This window comes from Schistocerca americana, chromosome 6 (assembly GCF_021461395.2).
Source record: "Schistocerca americana isolate TAMUIC-IGC-003095 chromosome 6, iqSchAmer2.1, whole genome shotgun sequence".
NCBI lineage: Eukaryota > Metazoa > Arthropoda > Insecta > Orthoptera > Acrididae > Schistocerca > Schistocerca americana.
In genome coordinates this window covers 245,983,991-246,008,381 of record NC_060124.1, presented here as the reverse complement: position 1 = coordinate 246,008,381, position 24,391 = coordinate 245,983,991, and positions in this window count along the sequence as shown.

Genomic DNA, 24,391 nt, shown 5'->3' with positions numbered 1-24,391 from the left:
AGTAGGTACCATCCAGAACGTAATACGTCTGGAAGAAGTAATAGAACAGTTCAAATAGTAGAAATGCCACAACATCCAGCTGAAAATAGTAACACATCAGATAGAATCTGACTAGATACTGTACAGGTCGCATCTTCCAATAATACAAGCACTACTTTAGACACACAGAATGTTATTCACGAAAATGTTATTATCTTTGACGACATCCGAGACACTCTTTTGCAGGAAAGACCATTTATTCAAAAAACCATTTCACATCCTGTCATCGAAATTAAATTTGGTTCATCGAAATTTTCAGCAGTAATTGATTCCGGATCACCTATATCAGTAATAAATGAGGAGACTTTCAACGAGTGCAACAAAGAGAATACGTATCCGACATTACCATTAGGCAAAACAAAAGTGAAAGGAGCAGTACCCAGTAATGGAGTAGACGTTAAATTACAGACGCATTTATCATTTTGTATTGCAGGTCACACATTTCACTCAAATTTTTGGATTGTTCCTTTATTGACGACAGACGTTATTTTAGGTACGAATTTTCTGGTACAACACGACGCAGTCATTGATTTTCAGAATTCTTATTTAAGGTTAAAGGATGAAAATGTACAATTGGCTTTAGAAGTTCAGCACTCTTTATCTGCGGAAGAGCAAACAATTAATCGCACAGAGGTCATTTCTGTATTGCGTAACATAGACTGTTATCCCACATTGTTCACGGATACGTACGTACATAACTATAATACTCCAGACGAAGCTAACTACGACGTAATGCAAATGATTTCTGATAAAGTTAAACTAAGCAGTGCAAATACAGGCGACGAACGCATGCAACTACACAGAATGCTTTTACAGCAAGCTCCAGTTTTCGACAATGTTCCTGGTACTATGTCCGGATTTATGTATGAATTTCAAGTCAAACAGCACGACACATTTAAAGCAAAACATTATCCCATTCCGTATATTGTATCCATAGAGAACAAGTTAAGAAAGAATTGCAGGATATGCTTGACCAAGGAATTACAGAACCAGCAGTTAGTCCGTACATAAACCCGCTACATATTGTTAAGAAAAAAGATGGCTCACTTCGCCTCGTACTTGATTCACGTCACATCAATGACATAATTATTAATGAAACAGATCGACCACAGACATTAGAAGAACTACTGCAGAAATTTCACGGTACAGCTATTTATTCCACATTAGATTTGAAATCGGGATTTTGGCAAATTCAACTTCATCCGAATTGCAGAAAATACACAGCTTTTCTCTGTTTTGGCGACTGTTATCAATTTTGCAAATTACCATTCGGCTTAACTAGTTCTTAAGTAGCTTTTATTCGCGGTTTGAACACAATACTTCCGACAGAACTTAAGGACAGAATTACGACTTACGTAGACGATATACTTATTGCAGAAGGTAACTGGTCTGAACACAATATGATTCTTGAACATCTGTTGCAAACTTTTCGTGCACAAGGACTCACAGTTAATCTCAGTAAATCGCATTTTGGTAAAACATCTATAAAATTTCTTGGACACATAATTTCAGAAGAAGGCATTGCGCCTGACCCGGAAAAACTTCAAGTTCTACGTGATATTACTGTTCCTACGACAAAAAAGCAACTACGCAGTTTTTTGGGCTTAATTAACTTTTTTCATAAATTTATTCATCGTTCTGCTTTAGACACACCTAGATTATGCCATTTAACAGGTAAAAACAGTATTTGGTCTTGGGATAAGCAAGCAAATTCTGAATTTGTGAACCTGAAACATGCTTTGTTGAATGCTCCACTTTTATCGCACCCAGATCTTACTAGAAATTTTTCCATTGCCACCGACAGTTCCAACACCGCTTTAGGCGTACACATTTTTCAGGAAATTGAAGAAGATGGCTCTACAGTAATTAAAAACATCGCATTTGCAAGTCGCATTCTGTCACCTGCTGAACGAAATTATTCCGTTACAGAACTGGAAACATTATGTGTTGTAAGGGCTTTCACGAGATTTCGGAACTTTCTTTATGGGAGACACACTACAGTTTACACAGACCACAGGGCGATACAATTCTTACTTTCAGCTAAATTTACGCACGACAGGTTAATTAGATGGAAACTTTATTTACAGGAATTTAATTTTACGATTGTTCACATTCCCGGCACACAAAATGTTGTAGCAGACGGACTATCTCGTTCTATCAGCAACAATCAGCATGACATCGCAACTAACTTCTGCAAAGCAAATTTTAGCGTTATGTACATTCAACAAGTTGCATTTGAAAATTTTATTTCGTCGTCATCACAGGACATAGCACAAGAGCAAAATAAAGACAACGTGTGGAAAGAAATTAAACACCTTTGGCAAGATAGGAATAATGTTACGATTAGAAACCATTACACTGTACGCAATGACATTCTGTTTCGCCGCTCTCATCCTGACAGCAACAACTGGTTATTTTGCATTCCTGACGAACTGATTAACAAATTAATTTGGTACACTCATTTAAGTTACGCACATTACGGGGCAACAAAATGTTTTCTTATACTGAGACAGAACTGTTATTTTACCAACATGGAAAAACGTATACGACGAGTTTTAGCGTCATGTAAAATTTGCCAGAAAGCTAAGTCACACACCACTTCACATATTCCTCCTTTATATCCCATTGTACCTGTTAAATTAAAACATATGGCCGCAGTAGACATTTTTGGTCCAATTTCGAGAACTAATAGAGGTTATTGCTACATCTTTGTCGCTGTTGAACTCACTTCAAAATTTGTTACTTTCATTCCGTTACGCAAAGCTACAGCTAAAACTGTTTCGAAAGCATTTGTAAAACATTTTCTATTTCATGTAGGGCATGTGATGAAAGTAATTTCTGACAATGGATCACAATTTCGTTCTGCTACATGGACACGTATGTTACGAGCTAGAAACATTTCTCCGATTTATATATCCAAGTACCATGCTTCTTCGAACCCCTGTGAAAGATAAATGAAAGAAATTGGTAAGCTGTGTAGAATATACTGCCACAAAAGACATATCGATTGGGACACACACATATTCTCATTCCAAGGTGTAATTAATTCGATTCCAAATGAGTCCACAATGCTATGTCCGTCTGTTATACTGAAAAATGTTGAGCCACCAAACAAAATTAAAGAATTAGTAAACTTCCCTACCTGTCGTCGACTAAGACACCACAAAATAATTGACATTGCGCTGAACAACATCAAACGTGCCGCAGAGCGCCGGAGAAGACAGCAAAAACAGGTTTGTACACGCCGAGACTTTCACATTGGACAGAAGATATTAGTACGTATACACTATTTATCCAGCAGAATAAAAGGTAAGTGCAGTAAATTTGAACTTCTATACGCAGGTCCATATCGGATTCGCAGCATCCCTCACCCCAGTGTTGTTCACGTCGAAATTTTGAGAACCAGAAAATCGAAAGGCAATCACCACATCTCAAACATTAAACCGTTTATTGAATGAAACCACTTTATGATGTAACATGCTATGATGCCATTTACTAATCTTTATGACCACTTATGCAATTATATTCACATGACTAATTACTGATGATTATCGTATTTTTTTTCTTGGCAAGTGCCCGGCAAGGTAAGGTTAGCAGGTCGCTTTTCTTGTTATATATCAGACTGTGCACATTTTTTTCCAGAGACACTTACGTATTTTATGACTAATTATGCAATGTTATCTAATGACATGTTAATTTCACTCCATTTTTTCTCCATTAAAGGCTTTAATTATCGCCTCTATTAACTGCACTACATACAAACTGAACACAACGAACGTCACGTTTTGTCTTTCTTATATATATACGATTATTTCATGTTTTGTTCGTATGCATTATGAAATGGTGAAGACATAGCAAACACCAGTCGACTTTGACATTTTTTGCCTTATGACATCTCAAGATCGTGACTGTTTTACATTTTTTGCTGCTGCAGTGTGATATTCTCTGTACATTTTTGCCTTTGAACACTGTCTATGCTTTTGACATATTACGTTTTCTGTCATGATATGCTGTATGGTTAATTATGTCACCATTAACCTATCATTATTTAGTGGATATATGATTTAAATGCAAGGTATTAATCTCTGTTCATCAATTTTAGAAATAAATGGTGCGTAAACGAAATAAATTAAACAGAAATGAGAATTTTAACTACGGAATAGATGAAAGAAGATACAAAAACCTTACGGGGAAGAGTAAATGGATCAGAATTAACAAGCATTAACAAGAATATACTATACACATCGTAGAATAGCAGTCTTAACAAATTTTTTCTTTCAGAATACAAGGCGATTGATGCAGGCTGTCAGACAGAACTACACATCTTAGTTTTAGTGATGAAATATGCTAGAAATAAGGAATAGTTGTATAATGAGTAATGAAGTGATTTTTGCAGATGATAATGAATGCTGATGATGAATAATGATGAAGAGTATGATACTATGAATAATGTTTTTCTTTACAGGTGATGATAATAATGAAGTTAAGATAATATGGATAATGAAGTTTTTCTTTACAGATGAGGATGATGTTGAAGTTTATGTATTTATGCTATGTAGTTATTTAAGTATTTGTTGCAGTTTGTTTTGACAGTATGTTTTATATCGTATGGTATGATGACTGAAGGTTTTGGAAAGGACAGCTATGGAACACATTTTTTATACACATTTCACTACCTGTTAATTCGATGTTCACTACTTTTCAGCATAGCCTGCGTTTCTTCTTTCAGCTCAATAATCAATTTTGAATTTTTTTCAGGAGAAGCTTTTCATGATACTTACTAAACTTGTTACTTATTATACCTGTTCTAGTACTTGCAATTTTATATTTTACCCATTTGTGTCTATAATTTATAAATGTGATCACATATACTGCCTTGTTACATAGCCTTGCTACAGCTGACTCATGACGAATGACGTTACCTATCCTCATTTGCAGCAATAGGTCAAAAGCAAATATTGTTATGCCTCAGCAATTAATTATTGATCCCAACGCAATGCATTACTAGCACAGAAACAAAAAAAATGTATTACCAGTCCCGAATAATGCTACTAGTTTAAGAGAATTCTGAATAATACTGATCAGCTCTGAATAGTATGTCTCTTCAGTAATGACTTTTTAATGATACAAAAAAAATATAAAATAATGCTTTGTAACTGGCAAATAACTGCCACTGTTTATTGTAATGAGACTACTTATAATGCCCATGATTATTAATGCTATGACTGTAATTAACTGATTTTTAATCATGACTTCTTAATGGTGTGTATCACCAGTTTCAAATAATGCTACTCATTTAAGAGAGTTCTGAATAATACTGAATGATGAACAATGTTTTATACTATTCAATACTTACTGGCCACTGAGTGCCAATAATTAATCTAATTAAATGAATTATGACCTTTCATGTTTTGGTAACTGGCCAATGAGTGCCAATAATTAATGTCACTAAAAGAATTATGTTATTAATTATGCCATTAATTAGCTCCTGTTTTCAATGATGACTTTTCATGTTTTGGTACCCGGCCAATGAGTGCCAATAATTTGTATAACTAATGTATTATGTTAATGCTAGGCCAATAATTGACTCTTTTTCTTCAATGAAGACTTCTGATGAACATTATTCTGTCATACTAAATATGCTTTGTAACTGGCCAAAGACTGCCGCTGTTTATTGTAATACGATTACCCATGATGCCAATAATTTAATTTTATGAACATTATTCTGTAATACTAAATACATGGTACAGAAATGTTCAACAACTAGGCTATGAATGCCGCAAACTACTAATGTAATTCCTAATGAAGACTAGTATGTGACGTAATGTCCTTCACCTTCTGACCTCACTACCCTGAATTACTGCAATATCCATTTGTCCTGTCCATCCTCATGATCATGGAGCACTATATTTGGTTTTTGCGCTAATTCTACGTTGGTGTGCCTTGTAAGAGCGTGGTGTTGACACGACATGCTGTCCACCACCGTGAGAGATGAAGACGTTATTATGGTCCCACTGTTTGGTGTACCTAATGTACTGCCAAAATGAAAACATGGAATATTACTACGACAGTTCAGTGTCTTGGCTACGCTGATAAATTCTGATGGGAAACGAACTTCAAATTGTGTCACTTGGTGTTGTACTTCTGTGGAAAGATACGGACTTTCAGAGCAGCTATGTGCAATCTAAAGTGCTACAACCATGATGCAATCCTTCCCTTTCCTATCCTAATTCTTGTCACATTGTGAAAATCATTTTTTGCTAACATCATTAATGTTCATGGCCTATACATTTTTTTCGATTTGCTGAACTCCAATGCGAGTACACTTATGTCACTTGTCGACATGATTTTTTTTGCCATTATGTTTATTTCTTGTGAAAATGCTAAAGACATTTTTTGATTTGTTCTGAAGTACAGTATTTGTGCACTCTTGTCTTTTATATTGTATATACATTTTTCTGATTTGCTGATACGCTCTGTACTCATTGTATACATTTTTTGTCATTGTCTAATGTTTAGTACTCGGTGCATGTGCGCCTCATTTAATTCATGTACTATATCTATATATATGCTGTAACTGCAAAGTTAATTAGTTAAAAAAAAATTTCTTGCGATGGCAAGTCCAAATGACTCACCATCGCTGCCAAATTTTTGCCCCCCCAGTGGAGGGTTATGAAACACGTATGTTGTGTGGCGGCGATGGCGAGGCATTGCAGAGTTTCTGACCAGAGAGCTATTTGTCGTTCCTAGTCTGCGCTTGACCGCGCGAGTGTTACGAGCAGTCTGTCAGTAGCAGTTGCGAGCAGCTGTCTGTCGGTAGCAGTAGGCCGGTGTAGTCTGTCGGTAGCAGTAGGCCAGTGCAGTCTGTGGGTACTCTGTCGGTAGCAGTAGTCGAGTTAAGTTGCTAATGGCAGTCTGTTAGCATTAGTAGTCGAGTACGGTCGCGAGCGGGACGCAGTCAGAGGCGTCGACATGGGTCTCTGGTCAAGATGCTGAATGAGGTATATTGTTAATTAAGGTAACCAAGCTGCATTGCGCACATCAGATAATGTAAAGTTTATTTATTGTAATTAATTTTCAACAAGTGCCCCAATAATAATTTTGATTTCAAAGCAAATTTTAATAAAAGAACCATTTAATTGAACGAACGATCTCGTTCCATTTCCTTTAAAGAAAAGTTTCAGTTAAATTTCAAAAAATGAAATAAAAAATAATACTTGCAATGCATTTCCTCCAAGCCGCGGCCAACAATAAGAGCAGAAATTTGACATGCAGTTTGAATGAGGTAAGAAATTAATTCTGATTTTTTGCACAGGGCCTAAGACTGATATCTCGGTCTAATTGAGTTTACATTGTCACTGAAGTTTCATTAGCATTGAATTATCTTTCATTATTTTGTGAGAGCTTACACCTGGGTCAGATTGCGATTTTCACATTTTTATTGTCATTGTCAGTAGAATTCATTGCTAGGGAGGTTACGCTTGGCTCCCAATTATTATTAATGTCTTCAGAAATTTCGGTGGGGAGGTTACAATATTCTAAAATTTTGGAATTTAATTGTGGCCCTCAGCCATTGGTATTGCACTTTGCGTATGTTGTTTTTTGAATTATTTTATTGCTGTCTTAATTGGATTCTTATCTTGTTAAGATTTCTTGTTGGAGGCCTTCAGTCGTGAAAGAGTTGCATTCGGTAAAGATTCGTTTGTTGTAGAGGTTATTAAATTATAATAAAGGACATTTAGAAGCAGAAACTGACCTCAACCCTTGGCCTTTCCACAATCCTATTACTTGTTCTGCCCAGCGGGTTCAGCGGGCGTCTCACTGGTAGCAGAGTGTGGTTACACTCGTGCTTACCAACCCTTAATTGCGGTCAGTTTCACTATTGTTTCTATTGTGTTTGTGGCATCGTATTGTTTGGTTTGTATTCTTTCAGGTGTTCAGATAATGGCAGTCAGACAGTGTCTGGGAATCGGTCTGCTGAGAAGAGACCATCTCGTTTACGAGTTGGCAGTGAGGTGTCATCTGATGGAGGGCAGTGTTCCAGAATTGGTAGGCCGTTTGCACGCTGCCGTGCTGCAGCTGGTTGACGTCACCTCGGCAGCGATCGGTGAGACAGATGCGGCCATCCGATTTCTTGGTGAGCCCCTTAGAGGTCTTGAGGATACTACTGGTCTTCTGGAAGGATTCCAACCTAGTGACAGTTGGGTCGGGTGCGAGCACATTTGGCGCATTTAAGTAATCGGGTGGCTGATTTGAGTACATTAGAGTTGGGAGAGCATCACAAAATATCGTCCGCTGAGTTGGGAACTCTGATGAGCGCGTTTCAGTTTAAGCTTACATGTTTGGAGTTGGAAGGGAGGAAGTTCGAAGATAGACTTGCGCTATCTAGGGAAGATGGGGGCCAGGCCGGGGGTGGCATCCTTCCAGCAGCTGTTAAGTTAAATACCGTCTTTGCTAAGTTGCCTAACGCTGTGGCTTATTTCTTTCAGGGTCTGACCGAATTGATTGTAGAGTGGACTGATCAAGTAGGAAAGCTATTGCGGTTGTTGGTTCGTCTCAAACAGCACACTGCCGCCTTTGGGGTCCCGCATCACGTAATCCTGTCGTTGCTATATCCGCTAGCCAGAGGCGAGTTTCAGAACACCCTCTCACGGGCCATGGCCGAAGAGTTTACCTTGCGACAGTTAAGGGGGCTTGTAATTAGTCGAAGATTAACCACCGGGGTTCAGAAACAACTTGAGTGCCGCCACATTCGGGAAATACAGCTGGGTTGACGAGCAGTTAAATCAGTATGTCGATAGAGCCCGCACAGCCTCCTTGGCCTTGCTTGTTGAATTGTCTGAAAGCGAATTAGTTTCTATCATTCTCAAGGTAATGCGTGCTGCGGATAAGTCGCATTTTGTTTTCCATAAGCAGCCTGAGACCTGGGGAGAACTCCGTGATGTGGTTTTAGCAGCATCCGCATTACCCCTTGAGAGCCACGGTCGTCGGGAAGTTGGGCGCGACATAGGGCCCATTCCGGATTACCCACATCCGTGGGAGTTAGCAGAAGGGAACCAGGCGTTGTTTCAGATGCGGTAGTTCAGCTCATTTGGTACGCTCTTGTGATCAGCCTCGTGCTCTTAGAGCTAGTAGATGACGCCGGGTTGGCACGCGAACCCGGGTTCCAACCTTTAGGCCTTGTTGTACTCGAGTAGTCGCACCCGCATCATCCCCTTTGCCTTATGTTAGTTCTCGAGTAGGGGGCAAGCCCGTCCGTGCTCTCTTGGATTCTGGTAGTTCCTTGTCATAATTGAGTGGTTTTTGGAATTTGGGCATTTTGCTAGACTTCGTTTGGTTCCGTCCGAGGTGCAGAGACGTCGGGTGGCCAATGGCCAGGTGTTACCTCTGCAGGGTTGAGTCCAGGAAAGTGTATCGGTTGCCAATTTTTCCTGGCCTGTATCTTTAGCCTTGGTTAAGGGATTGCCTGTTAATCCAATATTGGGGTGCGATTTCATTTATAAAATTGGCCTCACTTTGGATTATTCCGGACGCACCTTTTCCTTTAAGTCCTCTCCTGGAGAGATGTTTGGCCTTTGCGAGTGCGCTAGGCCTGGTGCATGGCTACCTGCCAGGACCTTCGGCGTACAGGTGGCAGTTAATGAATTCGATCTGGCCCATCTCTTGCCTAAACGGGCGTCTCAGTTACGCGATTTGTTGCACAATTTTTCTCCACTGCTTAGTGATAACCTGGGTGTCACCAGTGTTCTTGAATATCATATCCGTTTGTCCGATGACACCCCAGTTAGGCAATCTCCATACTGTCTCTCACCCCCGAAGGTTAAGATACTTAAGACTGAGATACCTCAGATGTTGGAACAAGGAGTCATCAGGCCATCTACTTCTGCTTATGATTCTCCAATTTTGTGCCTAAGGATCAGGAGCGCGAATTTAGACCTGTTGTTGACTACCGGCGTTTGAACGCCAAGGTTGTACCCGGATCAGTACCCTTTCCGCATTTGCGTAATTCTTTTACCTGGTTTGCCGGCGCCAATTGGTTTACTGTTCTTGATTCGAATCAGCCCTATTATCAAATTCCGCTGGCTGAGGAATGTAAACATGTCACCGCCTTTTGCACTGATTGGAAGTTCTTCGAATTTAACAGAGTCCCATTTGGGTTAGCTACCGGAGCGGCGTTGCTTACTCGTTTGTTGGATAACATTCTTGGAAATTTGAAGTTAGTTTGTGTCTATAATTATTTGGACGACTTTGTAATCTATAGCCGTTCGTTTGAAGATCATTTGGAGGATATCCGGCAAGTTCTTTTGAGGTTACAGCGAGCTGGTGTAACTGCTAAACCTAATAAAATTACGCTAGCTAGGCTGGAGGTATCCTTCTTGAGCCGTATTGTCTCGGGTGAGAGCATTCGCGTTGACCAAGTGCGGACGAAAGCCCTGCGGGCATTGCCTCCTCCTGTTGATAAGCGGGGAATTGCTAAATTTATAGGCATGGCGAATTGCTTTAGACGTTTTGTGCCCAATTTTGCTCAATAGGTTACTCCGTAAGAGCGTGCGTTTTGAGTGGGGACCTGCCCAAGAGGCCGCCTTTGAGCATATTAAGACTGCGATAGCCAATCCGCCAGTACTTGGGGCACCCGATTTTAGCAAGAGGTTTATTGTGCAGACTGTTGCTTCTAATGCCGGTATTTCAGCTGTCCTCCTCCAAGAATTTGAGGGGCAGAGACAACCGTTAGCTTACGCGTCTCGGCGGTTAGCAAGTGGTTCAAATGGCTCTGAGCACTATGGGACTTAACATCTGTGGTCATCGGTCCCCTAGAACTTAGAACTACTTAAACCTAACCAACCTAAGGAACACATCCATGCCCGAGGCAGGATTCGAACCTGCGACCGTAGTGGTAGCGCGGTTCAAGACTGGAGCTCCTAGAACCGCTCGGCCACTGCGGACACGGTGGTTAACAGATGCCGAGCTTAAGTATTCTGTCTATGAGTGCAAGGCCTTGGCCGTTTTGTTCGCATTAGAGAAGTGCCGGTTCTACCTTGAGCATCGGGTTTTCCAATTGGAAACCGACAATCAAGCATTGACCTGGGTACTGGCGAGGCCGTGTAAGACTGGCCGTATTGCCAGGTGAGCAGTACGTATCAGTTCGAAGTTAAACATGTTAAAGGTTCTGAAACTGCCTTGTATAACACCACAACGACCCCCTTAAAGTCAATGAAGACAGAATATCATAATATGAAGTAGGGAAGAGTTATCTTGGCAAATACGACTCTTTGCCGATAAGCTAACACCAAGAAGTTTTGATAACAACAACATTATACATCACTGAGAGTTTTTGTTATGAAAAGAGGAGGAAGAAATCTCAGATTTAATTAATGGAGAAATATCCAAGTGATAATTGCAATTAATATCTTGAAAGCTAAGTCCAAGGCGATGTTATTCAGAGATCTCTTTTATGTGGAAGAGAGTTGTAAGTGTAATGAAGAAATTCAATGCGCCTACAATACTCTTTCACGGAAGATGTCGTTTGCTGGCTCTCGTCCTGTAAAGACTTGCGAGAACAATTCTTGTCTTAGCTATTGAGAGTACGGAACGCGACGAGATTGTTTTGCGTTCAGAAGTGTTTCTTACGTGACGTGATTCACGGACTTCGGAAACTGATTTTCTAAGCAGAGACAGGAACTGATAGACGCGTTCAACCGTGCATAACGGCTTACTTGAACTTTATTGACGAAACTAGTGAATATTGGACTTTACTTTCAAATAGTTGGAACTAAAAGAAGAGTGGATAGTATATCAAAGGACTACACTCAATTAGTCTCGAGTAGGGCACAATTACACGACCTCACGAAGATAATACAACTACGCTGAAGAGTCAAGTTGTCGTATTTGTCAAAAAACTTAATTTTAATGGAACTGACTTTACCAACCAATTGGTTGTGCGTGTGGTGCTAAAGTTATAAAGCATTTAGTGGCCAAGCAACAGTAAACTGCTCGTTCCAAGTGAAATATAAAGTGTGGACTACATTATTACGTGATTTAATCAATGATAGTTAACCAGCGACTGTTCAGCAGGGACAATTTAATCTGAATATCCAAATTCCTACTTCAGCCGGCCGATGTAACCGAAGGGTTCTAGACGCTTCAGTCTGGAACCACGCGACCGCTCCGGTCGCAGGTTCGAATCCTGCCTCGGGCATGGATGTGTGTGATTTTCTTAGGTTAGTTAGGTTTAAGTAGTTCTAAGTTCTAGGGGACTGATGACCTGAGATATTAAGTCCCATAGTGCTCAGAGCCATTTGAACCATTTTTGAAGAGGTTCAACAACTCCATAGCAACGTGCCAACAACGTACGAGAAGAATCATAATAACAATGTTTCCTCGCAATCGGTGGTGTGTACCATGCAGATGAGATAAGATTTAACAACTACTGCATATCCGGGCAATGAATCATTCAATCTTAAATCAGAAGAAGCATCCATCGCCCGAGTTCGCATTTCTGTCTCCCGTTCACCAACGGGGACCTACGTCATCGCGCATCGTGTCTCAACTCCACTGCGAGAGCTCTGGCAGTAGCAGCTCTACGGCGTCGGCAATATCAGCACGCGGTTGGAGTGCGGGGACGCCACACTTGGTGGATATTCTCAGCCGGATGTTTACCGAAGACGTGTCTAATCAGGGAAACAAGCAGGTAGACGGCGACAATCTTAATTGTATGGTGTTAGGTAAAATACATCTTCTGTTTCAAGACACTGCGCATCATCAGGATCAGGACCCTGTGTGGGCCCTACACTACAACGCATTCAAAGCCGATTAAAATCGAAGTGTATCCCTTGGATGGTTTAATGGTCAATAAGATTAGGATCCAATGATTTAGATGTAGAAGATAGTCTCGTGAAATCTGACGAAGGTTTTTGAAACACCGTCTACTTTTAGGCTGATAACTTATAATGGTCGAAGTAGAGAGGATATACAATGTAGACTGGCAATGGCAAGGAAAGCGTTTCTGAAGAAGAGAAATTTGTTAACATGGAGTATTGCTGTGTCAGGAAGTCGTTTCTGCAAGTATTTCTATGGAGTGTAGACATGTAAGGAAGTGAAACATGGACGATAAATAGTTTGGACAAGAAGAGAATAGAAGCTTTCGAAATGTGGTGCTACAGAAGAATGCTGAAGATTAGATGGGTAGATCACATAACTAATGATGAGGTATTGAATAGAATTGGTGAGAAGAGGACTTTGTGGCACAATTTGACTAGAAGAAGGGATAGGTTGGTAGGACACGTTCTGAGGCATCAAGGGATCACCAATTTGGTACTGGAGGGCAGCGTGGAGGGTAAAAATCGTAGAGGGAGACCAAGAGATGAATAAACTAAGCAGATTCTGAAGGATGTAGGCTGTATGTCACGCCAGCCAGGTCCAACAATGATAGGCGTATAAATACAGCAGTAAAAAATTGCGACTGCGAGACAGAACAGGCAACCAATGTAAGCGAAACAAATAAATGCCATTCCAAAGTAGTGATTGAAGGAAGCCTGATTAGAAACCGACAGTTTCAGATCTTTACTACGGAGAAGAAATCTGTTCACCCTGTAGTGTTTATCAAGGGATTTAGAAACGTTTTGCCTAGCGTTTGGAGTCATACACAGAAAATACAGTTCGTTATGTCTTACATACAAGGAGATGCTGCATTATGGGCAACCGAAGCAGCTGACAGTTGCGATACATATGAGCAATTTGAAAAGGCATTCTTGGCCAAATATTGGTCAACATGTATTCAGGAGAGATTACGGAAAGAGGTATATAATCCAGAGCCGTATTCTCCACGATTAGGCAATTTGCGAAAATATTTTGAGAAGTACATTAATAAGACCCGTTATTGGGACGAGCAGATTTCATCCCGGGATTTGATCAGACTTTTGAAATCACACTTGCCGATACACGTAAAGGAAAAACTTATACACGTGCCCGAAAACGATATGGAACATTTCTTGTCTGTTCTGGACTCAATTGACCTGATTCAGGAGGATGTTAAGGCAGCCTCTGAACAGGCTAGAAGTAACGGAAACGGTTACAGAAATGGTCGAAATAACACGCCTCCACCAAGTAATGGAAACGGCGGAGGTAACAATAGGAGACAAGATTATGTACAAAACGGGAATAGAGGTAGAGACCGGAACGGCAATAGTCCGCCGGTGAATAATGACCGGAAAAGGAGGTCTGATGACCGATATGAAACAGGCCCACCAAGCAATAGTAGATGGAAAAATGCCAGGGGGCCGTGGAACACTAATACTTATAATGATGCAAACCGAACTTGGCCACAGAACCAGAGGCCCAGTCCGGACCGGTAAAACAGTGAAAGATATGACAATAACCGACCGCCACCACAAAATGCGCCAATTGCGCAACCGTGGCGGCCGACGCAACACAACTTACACATAGTGGAGGTCAGTGACACAGAGCAGCCACACCCATCCACTAGCAATAATCCAACAAACTAGATTCAGCCGAGATACGCTCTCCATCGTCGGCTTAGGTTTGGAGTGAGATCAGCCCGACACAGAACAAAACATCGGGAATATGTATCCTTAGGTATAATGACGGGGTACAGAAGGGACATGAATTAATAACTGAACCATCCACGTGCATAAAGGAGCACAAAGACAAAGTACAAGCGATAATAGAGATCAAAATTAACAATATTGATGTACAAGCAATCGTAGATACAGGTGCTACTGTCAGTGTCATGAGTATGGACTTATTCAGAGTACTGGGGAAAGAAAAGCGTATGCGGACTTTTCCCGTGAATAATTGTAAAGTCACTGGAGCCATAAGTGCACAGCGACAAATAATTAAACTCCAAGTGCGGGTAGAGATGTATATAGGGGAAGAAGCCATAGCGAGCTCATTCCTGGTAGTAAAGGGTTTAAAGGTAGCCTGCATTTTGGGGGTAGATTTTTTTAAGAGAAAGGGACGCAATAATCGACCTTTCTCGGGGAAAATTAAGTTTGATGAACGTGGGTAGGAGGATAGAATTGTCCATGCTCAGATCTGAAGTGGTACCTGTGCCTAATTGTAATACTATTAACATAAAGTGTAGGAATCAGTGGATACTACATTTAGACAATCATTGTCTAGGACAAAATCTCTATTATCCAGACGTACAAAGTGATCAATTAAAAGCAAATGTGGACGCACTTGTGAACAAAGTATCACAGTCCGAAAATATGAATTCAATGCAACAGCAGGATTTGGTACAGTTATTATCTAATTATGCAGATGTATTTTCAGAACGACCAGGAATTGTTAAGGGATATCAGTACAATATCGAGGTGAAACCTCAAAAAACCTACTGTCGAGCCTCATACTCCATTCCTTGGTCCAAAAAGGAAGTAGTAGCTAAAGAAATAAGAAAACTGATCGAGTGGGGAATAATAGAACCGTCTTTGTCCCCTTATAGTAGTCCTTTGGTGGCGGTAGCAAAAGCAGACGGACAGGTACGGTTAGTATTAGATGCGAGAGACATAAACGAAATTATTGTACCTGTCAGGACTCATCCGGAAAACTTAGATGAGCAAATTCAAAAATTCCATGGAGTGCAATATTTGACATCTATTGATATGAAAAGTTCATTCTGGCAAATCCTGCTCACACCGGAGTCAAGGAAATATACTGCATTTATATTTGGGGGAAGGAGCTACCAATTTAGGGTACTACCTTTCGGCTTAAATGTAAGTGCAGGAGTTTTCATAACAGCCCTCGACGCGGTTTTAGGTCCGGATTTGCTGCAAAGGGTAACAGTGTATGTAGACGATCTGGTGATTGCTACTGCCACCTGGGAGGAGCACGTAGAACTACTGAGTAGAATCCTAGAAAGGTTTAAGCAAGCGGGAGTAACAGCGAATCTTGAGAAATCCAATTTTGGACGTAATCAGATTAAATTTCTAGGTCACATAATAACACCACAAGGCATCAAACCTGACAATAAAAAACTTGGCGCAATTCGTGGGTTTCCTAGTCCGAGAACTAAGAGACAACTCAAAGCGTTTATAGGTGTTGCATCCTTTTTTAGACGGTTTGTTCCAAATTAATGAATAACGAATCTTTATTGAGCCTGTTGCGTAAAAATGCGCACTGGGTGTGGACAGAAGAATGTCAACGCGCATTTGACGCTATCAAAAACGCCTTGGTGCATGCAAACATACTGCGACACCCAGACATGACAAAAGATTTTTGCATAGCGACAGATTCTTGTTCATACGGTCTGGGCGCTTGTTTATTTCATTGGGACAGGAGCAGCGACCCCACAACAATCAATGTAATCGGATTTGCCAGCCGCACACTAAACAGCTGGGAGAGAGCATATTCCGCTACCGAATTAGAGGCTCTTGCAGTGGTTTGGGAGGTAAAGAAATTCAATTATTACATCTATGGTAAAGAAGTCAAAGTATTCAGTGACCACCAGGCTCTGAGCTATTTAATGTCTTGCAAATTATACCATACCCGCTTGCTAAGATGGAGGTTAGCATTGCAGGAATATAAAATTAAGATTATGTACCTAAAAGGACAAGCTAATGTTGTAGCTGACGCCTTGTCGAGGCTTCCACTAGGGCAATCCTCAATGTCTCCGATTTTGGAACAATCGGAGGAATATCGAATACTCTTAGTACAAGATAAGGTACATAGGTGGGACTTTTTACTTATGTGTAAGAATATGTCTATATTGCAGGAAACTGATCCGATTTGGTGAGATATCATTAGCAAAATTAAAGAAGGAACCAATCTTAAAAGTGTTCAGAATTTCAAAATAATGGATGATATTCTGTATTATAAAACGGGTGTGTCAAATGACCATGGAGTCGTGTGTATACCGCAACAGGCTATCCCAGCTGTAGTGTGGCACACGCATTTAGCATGGGGTCACGCTGGGATAGGCAAAACAATAAGGATTTTATCCAGATTCTGTTACTTTAAGGCAATAAGCCAGCAGACTCGCACCATTAACAGGACTTGTCCTCTGTGCCAAAAAGCTAAGTTTCAAAATAAGTCCACAAGGTTTGAACTGCATCCTATAGTGCCTCATAGGCCACTTCAGTTAGTATCTATAGACATATCAGGACCCTACCCACGAGCCAGGGGTGGATTAAAGTACATTTTAGCGGTGTATGACCTTTTCTCTATATGCTTAAAAATATACTGCCTTAAATCAGCCACTGCTCATGGAATAGTTAAATGGTTAGGGACAGAATATTTTACACAAGTGGGTAAGCCTGAAGCGATAATATCGGATAATGCTTCCTATTTTACAGGCCATACATGGAAAAACTATTTACATGAACAAGATATAAAGCACATACTAATATCCCGTTTTCACCCACAAGCAAGTTTAGTAGAGAGAATATTTGGAGAGTTAAATAAATTTTTCAGGTTATACATTGCATGTAAGCACACAAGATGGCCAGATCTGATACCTAAGTTTTTGGAAATTCACAACGCAACCCCGCATGCTTCTACGGGGTATCCACCAAACGAGAATATAATGAATAATAATAGAGTTCTGAATGAGTGACTGGCACCTTTGCCTAAGGTCCCAGTCATTCCTGAGCCTAAGGAAGAGAAGATAAAAAAAGCAGGGTGCAGCCTTACCAGGTGCGCTCAGAACAGGAAAGAAAAATATAATCGACATGTGACGAATAACCTAAAATTTGGTGTTGGGGACTTGGTACTCTTACGCAATCATCCTAAGTCCTCGGCATCCTTGAAACAGAATAGCAAGTGGCAATTGGTGTACAATGGACCTTTTAGAGTAGGAAGTGTGCCACATGAGTGTAGCTATCTCTTAGCAGATCCACACTCAGGGAGTGTACGGGGACTGTATCCGCGTAAGGATGTAAAAATATTCTTACAGTAAAAGACTAATAGTCCTATGTGGACACCATTCTTTTGTAAATAATGAACATTAATGATGTGTGATCTGTAGAGATAATGTACTAGTGTAGAAGTGTTTAGTTATAAGAATATGATTGACTTTCTCATGCGTTTATAAATATTTGTGTCATGTACTCTTTTAATTTGTGTTATCTAAACATGCTCTAAATGTCTGCACAGATAATCTGATTAGTGCAATTATTTATAGTGTTAATCTGTGACAGAGTTCAGTCAAGAGAAACATTTTAATAATGATTAGTTTGTGTACTGCATAATATTTTATATGTGTGTCAAACTTGAAATATTTCTGGCACAATCTTTTCTATTATATATGTATGTACGTATATATGTGTAGCTGTCAGATTGACAGATTCGAACCCAGAATAATATCAATAATATGAGGCCCTGAGAACTTCATTATCTAACCAATGTTATCAGAGAGAATAATGCACCCAGTAGTGACCCGAGGGCACCATGGGAGGCAAACGTATTGCAGATTTAAGTAGCGCAAGGTTACGCACAAAGAAGCTTCAATTGAAGCATGTGCAGATTCAATCAGTAAAAAAAAAAAAAAAAAAAAAAAAAAAAAAAAAAAAAAAAAAAAGGGAACTAGCCAGATACAGTCCAAGTCAATTTTAACCTACAGAGGCTACACTGTAGTTATGTAGGACCTTGATAGTAAAGTGTGACATGATTTCAAAGGAGTTATTGAACAATATGCCTGGATCCGGCTGGAATGCACAAATAAAATCTACTCGAACACGAATACAGATGATTTTTGGGCTAACTAATACGAAATTTTAATATTTGTTACCATGTACGCAAATATCACACACCTTGGTAAAGAGTTACGAATGTGCTGTTACAAAAATTGCACAGCAGACATTGTAAATAAAAATAAAGGAACTTAAACAAAAGTGCAATATTGTGTGGCAGAGACAGACAGTGACTGTTAAACCTGCAGCAATACGTCACGAAGTTGTTGTAAATAAGTAATAAAAAAAAACTGTATCGTCGCCGTGTGTGCAAGTGGACAAGGAACTAGCACGACATGAACAGTGAGCCGATAACGGACGGTGGACCAAGTTAGTGTCAAACTTTAATTCTTTGTGTGTCAAGGGACGCCAGAAAAGCGCATTGACTACAGAGATACATTTTGTCCTAAGGTGAAACTTGCGTGTGACTAATGACAAGTCATGACATGGTGAAAAATATTGTGTGCCCATAAAACGTGTTACTGTGACAACGAAACATTGTGCAAACCAGACTAGTGAAGGCCTACTGAATAATAACTGCCAATAACTGTGTGCGTTCTTTCCCACAGCAGGAAAAATGCCCATAAGGATAGTACACTGTTTGTGAACTTGTTGCATGTTTGCTGGAGCACTGCAAGAAGACGTCACACGGGCGAGCTGATATCCAACGCGCATCCGGCTACCTCAGCCATGCAGCGGCCGCAGCAGCCCGTAGCAGACCAGACAGCCACGCCCCTCCGCGCCGTAGCTGTCAACACCGGGGGCGGTGACCTACACGGAGCCGACGCGCCGCGCCGAGCGCCGCTCAACAATCACTCCGCACCGCTCACCGACTACAGCATTGTTGTCATTTTTCCAAAATATTTACTTAAACTGCATAGCATGTCAATGACTCCATTTTTGATAAACATTGAACGTTTATTATGTATACCTGTGAAGTGATAAGAGAAAATGAACACCAACAAGTGTAGGAGATGGATTTGTGAAACGTAGGTAGTGGGAATATTATAAAAAGTGATGCTGTGCTAAATGATTTCAAAAAACTAAGTGATATATCCTAGGACAAGTGACCTTGCGGTATATCGTTGAACTGTATGTGACAGTGATATTATGTAACCGTTGATGACAAACTGTTAAATCAATTCAAAAGAATGACTGCTAAAGAGACAAGATTAATCATGAACCAACTGGGATGGCTGGGCTCCGGCACAGTTTTGCCCAAGTTTCCTGTCTGCCTTCGCCCAAATGGGGGAGCCATAAACATATATAACCCTGGGACTAATTAAAAGAGCCATTCCATAAAAATACAGAATTCTAAAGAACGTTACTGGCACCATTGTGTCAAAGTATAGAAACTCTTTGCCAAATGCTGCCAGGGGGCAATGTAACGTTCCCTGGCAAACTCACACATTAACAAACTGAAATTTATTTGTACCATATACGCCACTCTGAGCAATTTGTATATAATGTAATTATTTAACAAAAAATATTATTGAATTTTGTGTAAAAGACGTTTGTTATTATTGCAATATTCTTTTGTAGTAATATTCTCTCTGTATTTAGTATGGTAATATTTCTATATTAAATATGTAATTGCGAAATGTGTCAATATCTGAGATAACAGAGATGTGAAATTCAGCCAGAGGGAAATAATGTCGTGAAATTACAAAGAAATGTTAATAGTCAGCAATACTATAAAAGCACAATGCACTATGTATTCTTTGGTCTTCCTCGTTTAGAGCTGAAAGCGGTAGGAAGCTGTGTCGATGTATTCGGTGAATGGGTAGACGTCATTTGTCTGTATCTAGATTTAGCCGCCATTGAAGGAGAAATTACGAACTAATGTGAGTTGAATATTTGTTGTGGTAAAAATATATTGAAATTTATAAAAAGTGTGTATTATTAATGTAAATTAGCTTGCCCATGTCATCTATAATATTTCTTTAAACAGTTTTCAGCATTTTTTAGCGCTGTTGGTGGGCTGTGCCGCGATCGATCGATTTGCAGCGGCGGCACATTTAAAAAATTGTTCCGCTAAAGGAAAAATCAACCTAACCCGTAAATCGGGAACAGATAGATAAAAATTAACAGTGAATTAAGAGAATGTTCTTCTTTTACAGCGATCCAGAGACTGACTGAGATTTTAAAAATAGTTACACATTTGTGCATTCTTAGACGGATAGTTAACATTGAAATTTAACAATTTTGTTTCTTTCAAATAACTTAAATGTATAGCGAAGTAGGTTTGATCAGTGATAATTAAATGTCGGCTTGGTAATAATTAACCATTTTCTGCTAATAGTGATAATCTTGTGTTCAAAAGCTAACGCCGGGAAAGAATTCAGTAAATATTTTAACAAAAAAAAAAAAAAATCCACTGCATTTAGAAAATGTGTGCCAAGGCCGAATGATGTAAAGAATTTAATTTTCAACTAAATATTCTTAATCAGTTAATATGAGTTCATGTAATTTTTAAATGTACGTAATTCTTTTGAAAGTGAAAAATTTTTATTACCACACGTAAATAAGAGAGAGTTCTACAACAAAGTTCGTACGTACAGAAAAGAAAAATTAATTAACTTAAAAGCAAATTTTATTCTTTAACGAAATTTAAACAGCAATTTCGTTAAAGCATCATCAGGATCAGGACCCTGTGTGGGCCCTACACTACAACGCATTCAAGGCCGATTGAAATCTAAGTGTATCCCTTGGATGGTTTAATGGTCAATAAGATTAGGATCCAATGATTTAGATGTAGAAGATAGTCTCGTGAAATCTGACGAAGGTTTTTGAAACACCGTCTACTTTTAGGCTGATAACTTATAATGGTCGAAGTAGAGAGGATATACAATGTAGACTGGCAATGGCAAGGAAAGCGTTTCTGAAGAAGAGAAATTTGTTAACATCGAGTATTGTTGTGTCAGGAAGTCGTTTCTGAAAGTATTTCTATGGAGTGTAGACATGTATGGAAGTGAAACATGGACGATAAATAGTTTGGACAAGAAGAGAATAGAAGCTTTCGAAATGTGGTGCTACAGAAGAATGCTGAAGATTAGATGGGTAGATCACATAACTAATGAGGAGGTATTGAATAGAACTGGTGAGAAGAGGACTTTGTGGCACAACTTGACTAGAAGAAGGGATAGGTTGGTAGGACATGTTCTGAGGCATCAAGGGATCACCAATTTGGTGCTGGAGGGCAGCGTGGAGGGTAAAAATCGTAGAGGGAGACCAAGAGATGAATAAACTAAGCAGATTCTGAAGGATGTAGGCTGCAGTAGGTACTGGGAGATGGAGAAGCTTGCAAAGGATAGAGTAGCATGGAGAGCTAGGACTGAAGACCACAACAACAACAGCTTTTCATGTGCCACTTGTACGTAGACACGACGCCTGCTGATGTGATGACGCATCGGTGCAGCACCTTCTGCTGAAGCTGACGCTAAGAGAAAAAGGTAGCCGGTTCGCGGATGTGGATACGGGGCGCGTGGAGACAAATGTCGACCGCAGCGATGTCACGTACCGTGTCGGCAGGCCGCGCTGGAATTGACCGCAGTGCGGCATTCCGGCTGCTGAATAAATATAAAAATGAATGAAGCTTGTTATGCGGTCGCCGCGCCTGCCTGCCTCGGTGCGTGCGTGCGTGCGCGAGCGCGTGCGGACACGCCACCGCGGGTAATTAATTACGTATAGTTAGCACCTCCAAACTATAAATTCGAGCGTATATCTGTTTAGCGGGGGGAAGATAGGCGCCAGAGATGGCGGCAAATGTTGGACACGGTAAAGCTAATTAGCGGTCGGGCACAAAAAAGCTTGTATGGAGCGCGGACCGATAGTGAAAAAGAGGGGGCAAAGAGAGATACCCCCTATGTCAGCATAGATTTTTGTGCGGTTGCTTTCTCCCTTTTAGTTTTGGACAACGGGATTGAAAACACCATCATTTCTGGTACGCCTGGCTATGGAAGTGCATTGGTTTACTACGCAGCACCGCCAAAGCAGCGCTTTTCATTCACCGTGGATCACATCCACACACAGAGCTGTTGTCGATGCAGCGATAAGTGATTTCACACAGTGGTTCCCCGATAGCTCACATTAGCTGTCCGTTCTCTGAATATCATCAGTTTATGTACAATGGGTTTCCGCTACAAAAGTGGACTCTGGACCAAAAATTAATTCATTGTTCATAAAAACATTTCTACTGGAGAAGGGAATGAAATAATTAGAGGCAGAGGAGGCAGAGTAGATTAGCGTTTAACGTCCCGTCGACTAAGATGTCATTAGAGACGGAGCACAAGCTCTGATTAGAGAGGGATACAGAAGGAAAGTGACCGTGCCCTTTCGAAAGAACCATCCCAGCGCTAATCTTAAGTGATTTAGGGAACTCACGACAAACCTAAATAAGGGTGGCCGGACGTGGATGTGAACCTTCGTCTTCCCGAATGCAATGATAATTAAATCAATACCCTAAACTGTCGACAGGCGTTGATATACATCAACGGGGACAGTTGAAAATGTGTGCCCCCACCGGGACTCGAATCCAGGATCGCCTGCTTACAGGGCAGGCGCTCTACCCATCTGAGCCGCCGGGGGCACAAAGGATAGTGCGACTGCAGGGATTTATCCCTTGCACGCTCCCCGTGAGACCCACATTCCCAATTTAATGTCCACACACTACTTTCGTAGTGCTCCTGCCCACTACACTCATAACTCGCGGCAGACAACCTTACCGAGTCTCGTAAGAGTTCAGGCAATGCGTGTGCATCCGCACAGAAGAAGGTCAATGGCCGGTTAGCCTTAACTATATGGAGATGCTATCTGTTCTTTCGGACATGCAAGTCAAGTGTGCTAACCATTGTGCTACCCCATTCGGTAATGAGAGGCAGCGTAAATCAGAATCAACAACATGTAAGAGAGTGCTGTACATACGAGTATCTATGCATTGAAAATGCTAATCTTAAAAATAGCAGTTATCAGACACCACTGCAATCAGTGTACAATTTTAGGAAATGCATGTTTATTATTTATTTTATTGCTACAAACGATTTCCGTTCTCGATCACCTCCTCAGAATAGAAAAAAATCACATATTAGTAACTGTGCCTTCATATCTAACACACTACAGTTTTATTTCCTGTACATTATGCACTACCCGTTGGATACCGCCATTTCGAAGACTGAAATGACACGCAACTGATGTAAGATTCTTTATACCACAGAGATGATTGATATCCGAAACCAGTTGTAATAATTAAATAGATATAGACATCAGGTTGTCATAAACTTCCTGAAGTATGTAACTGATGCTGTGAATCACAAATATTTTAACATTGTACAAGTATTTCGAAATTACACACATCGGTACCCTATAATTGTCATGACATAGTGTCCTCTCAACATTTAAATCTCGGATAAAATATCGAGAAAGATATCTGAGAGTTTATGATTTCACAATCATCTATCATTATTGCTCCAAAGCATCTTTCCTGAAGCAGCAAATGGTTAGATTTCCTTCTTTCTAGAAGTATAGTAGTAGCGATGCATAAGGATTAATTAATGAGTGTCCAGATGCTTGAAGTGCCATAAAACTTTGTTGCGCAGTTGACTACTAGTAAGTCAGTCTTGAAATGCTTCTACACGTAAACATTGAAGAAGCCTTTGATCTATTTTCCTTCA